The following is a 4877-nucleotide window of genomic DNA, read 5'->3' as shown; positions in this document are numbered from 1 at the left end:
GGGGCGGTGGCGGGGAGGAGGCGGAAATCCTCAATAAATAAATAAATTAAGAAAAAAAAAAAAACAAAGAAAAGTCAGCAAATAGTTCACAACATCAGAGAATCTAGACAACAGAGAGGACCCTAGGAGAGACATGCATGGATCTACATAGGAAGGAGAAAAGAACAAGATCTCCTGTGTAAATTGGGAGCATGGGGGTCACGGGAGAGGGTAGAAGGGGAGGGGGGAATGTATAGCTCGATAAAAACAATAAAAAAAGAAAAGGAACTTTGAGATTCAGGAATTGGGCACTGTACAAATGAATATTCCTATCACCATACCCTCCCCAGCCACATTAAATACAAGAGGAGAGATTCATTCAAGCAGAAAATTAGTTGGCCTAGGGAGGCAGAGCCACCCAGGAGGCCTGCCCACTGGGAAATACTTGGCCCTGCCTATAGAGGTGTCTCAGTTTCTAAAAGAGTTTGGAACAAAGCCAAGGAGACTGAGGCTTACTATAGGGCCTGAAATCTACCACAAAGGAAGAGGCCTACCACAGTGTCTAAGGCCTACTAGAGGGCCTGAAACCTACCATGTCTCAGGGCCTGTGTCCTACCTCCACGACTGTGGCCTACCTCAGGGCTGTGGCCTCCCTCGGGGCCTATGGCCTACCTCCACGACTGTGGCCTACCTCAGGGCTGTGGCCTTCCTTGGGGGCCTGTGGCCTACCTCTGTGACTGTGACCTACCTCAGGGGCTGTGGTCTACCTCCATGACTGTGGCCTACATCAGGGACTGTGGCCTACCTCAGGAGCTGAGGCCTACCTCAGGAGCTGAGGCCTATCTCAGAGTCTGAGGTCTATCTCAGGGGCAGATGCATAGCACAGGACTGAGGCCTACCTACAGTAAACCATCCTGCTCTTCTGTGGGGTCAGCCCAAGGACAGCACTAGCCTGAGGACAGCATTGACAGTTTTCCTCCCAGGACCTCTATAGGGAGAACAACAGGCAATGTGCCAGACTCGGAAGACATGCCACCTGTTGCTGGGTCAACGGGCAGACAGGCATGATGCTCATCAAGAGCACATGACAGGATTGTCTTACCACTCATCACCAAAGGCTCCGTCAGGGTCTCTGAGACATTTTTTTTTAATCAGAAGAAAATAAATGACCTTTCAGAGAGAATGGAATGTTTTAATACATAATATGTGCCATCCATATGGCAAAGCTGTCCTAACATCTATGGGCATTCCTATTTATTTATTTAAGAACGGCACCCATGAAAACAAAGGTGCCTTGGGTGGAAAAGTCTGATGTGAGGCCAAGAAGATGGCTCAGTAGGTAATGCTACTTGCTACAAAGTCTGAAAACTTGAGTTGGATTACCGAATCCCACAACTCCCTCAAATTATCATATGATCTTCACATGTACAGTGCAGTGCTCTCTCGCGCATTCTCTCTCTCTCTCTCTCTCTCTCTCTCTCTCTCTCTTTCTCTCTCTCTCTACTTCTCCCTCTCCTAAATAAATAAATATTAAAAAAAATATTTTGAAGTCATCATAATGTTGGCAGGACAAAAGGATGAGGGAAAGGGGAGGACTGTCCTGGAAACTGGGAAGCTTCCTACAGAAGCATGTGACTTCCTGTGGCAGCCACAGAGTCTGCCTGCAGCGCACCTGCCCCTCGGTGGTAAAGCCCAAGGCGAGCAGGCCAGGGCACTTAGGGCAGTTACTGTGATTAAGACTGACAATGCAGCACCCAAACACCCAGCAACAGTTGCTATAACTGGGCTCCAAATGAGGAAGAAGAAAGAGGCCTGGACACTGGAGGGGGAAGGTCCATCCCTCATGCCTTTGAATAGGAATAAATGAATGTCAATGAGATTCAGGTGAGCACATTTGCTTTCTGATCAATGTTTTGGTTTCCTTTTTGATCTTGTCCTGAGCGAACGAGGGGAGAGGGGAAGGAAAGAAAAAGATAGTGGTCTAGCCTGCCCCCATCCACTCAGGCTTGTTTGTCTTCTCTTGCCCTGTGGACTCCTCGACACCCCAATAACACCTTGCAAGGCCCCAAACTTTGTGTGTAGTGAGCAAGTGGTCTCACCTGTAGTCAGAGGCCACGTTCACTAATCCAGAAATTAAAACGCCTGGAGAAAACAGGCTAATCAAATTATACATTCCTGAGAACCATTTATAAGCCGGGTACATTCTTTAATCTTAATTAGAAATCTGAGCAGCTCCCACCGTCTCTGTAATCAACATTTAAACAGCACTGACCCCCATGGAGCTCACCTTGAGAGACACAGGCAGGTCTGCAATGAGAAGAGAGCCGGGGGCTGCCCCGTTACTAAAAACAGGGGCACTCAGAGGACTGTGGGCAGAACTGAATCACCCCAGGCTCTTTGACACCTGGGTCCCCTCCTCAACAGTGAGCAAATGCATCCAGTCACCTATCTGATCTACCCACCTCTCCTCCAACTCAGGAGCAGATGCAGTCCCACGTCACTCATCCAACTCAAATCATTTCCCAGCCAGCCTGTTTTCCACACACAGCCTAACAGCCTTTCTGCGTAGCACTTCAGGTCATGTTGATGCTTATACAACTCCAGCCAAGTCCCTAGAACCTTCCAGATGTCATCTAACACCTCCTCTCCCAGCCAGTGTCCAGGATCTGTGGTCCTGCCTCGGCCTGCCTTGTGTTCCCACTCTTCCAGTCCTGATCTGCTGACACTCCCTGCATATATGATGGCCCTTCACTTTCTGTGCCTCTGCATATGGCATCTATCCAGTCAGCAGGGCTTCCCTCTGGTTTTAACAACCTACTCAGGCCCTCATCAGCTCTTACAAGCCTACAAAGAAAAGCAAAATCCAACTGAGCCAGCAAGCTAGGCCAGAGCAGGCCTGAGGCAGTGAACTTCACAGGAGCAGGACTGGGCCAGCAACCTGGACAGAAGCAGACCTGAGACAGCGAACTCTACCGCAGCAGATACAGGGGAGCAACTGCTGAGTGAGTGGGCCAGAGCCAGAGTCTGCTGTGAATCCGGGTGTGAATCTGGGACCTTCAAGGGAGTAGACCTGAGCCAGGACTCCTGTGGGTCTGGGCATGAATCTGGGACCTCTGAGAGAATAGGCCTGAGCCAGGTCCTATGCAGGTCCAGGCACACCTGAGTCTGGGACCTCAGAGTGAGAAGATCAGAGCCAGAGACCTTTGCAGGACCAACCCCAAGCCAAGAACCTCCCAGGAGCAGATCTAGACCAGGGACATTTACAGAAACAGGTTTGAGCTGGCAACCTAGACCAGAGCAGGTCTGAGACAGAAAATCCATGGGAGCACCGAGTGACCTACAGGAACATGGAGTAACTAGAACCATGGCACTGACTGTACCATGAGGAAGAACCATCTGAGCCTTGGATCCATTGGCACCTAGAAGATTAATCACCAGAGTCATAGACAGCTCCAAAACATGAGAGGAAAAGATGAGTAAACCAGGTAAGAACACACGCAACACCACAAAGAGCAATGTGACACCAGTAAAATCTAGAGACCCTACAATAGCAAGACTTGAACAATCAAATATAGATGAAGTAGAAGAAAAATGACCTAAAAAATAACTTCAGGAGACCGTTTAAGACTCTTAAAGAGTAAATGAGAAATTCCCTCAAAGAAATGGAGGAAAAGGCAAACAAAAAATTGGAAGACATCAGCAAATCCCTTAAAGAAAACCAAGAAAAATCAATCAAACATATGAAAGAAACTATTCAAGACTTGAAAAATAAAATAGAGACAATAAAGAAAACACAAGCAGAGGGAATTATAGAAACATAATCATGAGAAAACAATCAGAAACCACAAATGCAAACATAAACAGCAGAATACAAGAGATGGAAGAGAGAACCTCAAGCTCTGAAAATACAATAGAGGAAATTCATCAGTCACAGAAAACATTAAATCTAACAAAAGTTTAACACAAAATATCCAGGAAATATGGGACACCATGAAAACACCAAACCTAAGAATAAAAGGTATAGAAGAAGGAGAAGAAGTTCAACTCAAAAGTACATAAAATATATTTAACACAATCATAGAAGAAAACTTTCCCAACCTAAAGAAAGATATGCCTATAAAGATACAAGAAACTTACATAACACCAAATAGACTGGATCAAAAAAAGTCCCTTTGCCACATAATAATCAAAACACTAAAAGAACAGAATAAAGAAAGAATATTAAGAGCTGCAAAGGAAAAAAGCCAATTAAAATATCCACATTATGTAAAAAGAAAGAAAGAAAGAAAGAAAGAAAGAAAGAAAGGAAGAAAGGAAGAAAGAAAGAAGGGCCAAGTAACATATAAAGGCAGACCTATCAGAATTACACCTGACTTCTCATTGGAGACAATGAAAGCCAAAAAGTTGTGGTCAAGCGTTATGCAGACATTAAGAGACCACAAAGCCAGCCCAGACTACTATACCCAGCAAAACTTTCAATCACCATAAAAGGACAAAACAAGATATTCCATGACAAAACCAGATTTAATCAATACATAGCCACAAACTCAGCCCTACACAAAGTACTAGAAGGAAAACTCCAAGCCAGGGAAGTTGGCTACATCAACAAAAACACAGACAATTGATGATCTCACAGCAGCAAATCCCAAAGAAGGGGGAAACACACAAATTAACATCACCAACGGCAAAAACTAAATTAACAGGAGATAAAAATCACTGGTCATTAATATCCCTTAATATAAGTGGACTCAACTCACCTATAAAAAGACACAGACTAACAGATTGGATATGAAAACAGAACCCATCCTTCTGATGCATACAAGAAACACACTTCAGAGCCTAGGCAGTTTGGATGCTCACCTTACTAGACCTGGATAGAGGTGGGCGGTCCTTGGGCT

Source organism: Microtus ochrogaster, chromosome 5 (genome assembly GCF_000317375.1).
Source record: "Microtus ochrogaster isolate Prairie Vole_2 chromosome 5, MicOch1.0, whole genome shotgun sequence".
Lineage (NCBI taxonomy): Eukaryota > Metazoa > Chordata > Mammalia > Rodentia > Cricetidae > Microtus > Microtus ochrogaster.
Note: the sequence above shows the minus strand (reverse complement) of the source record.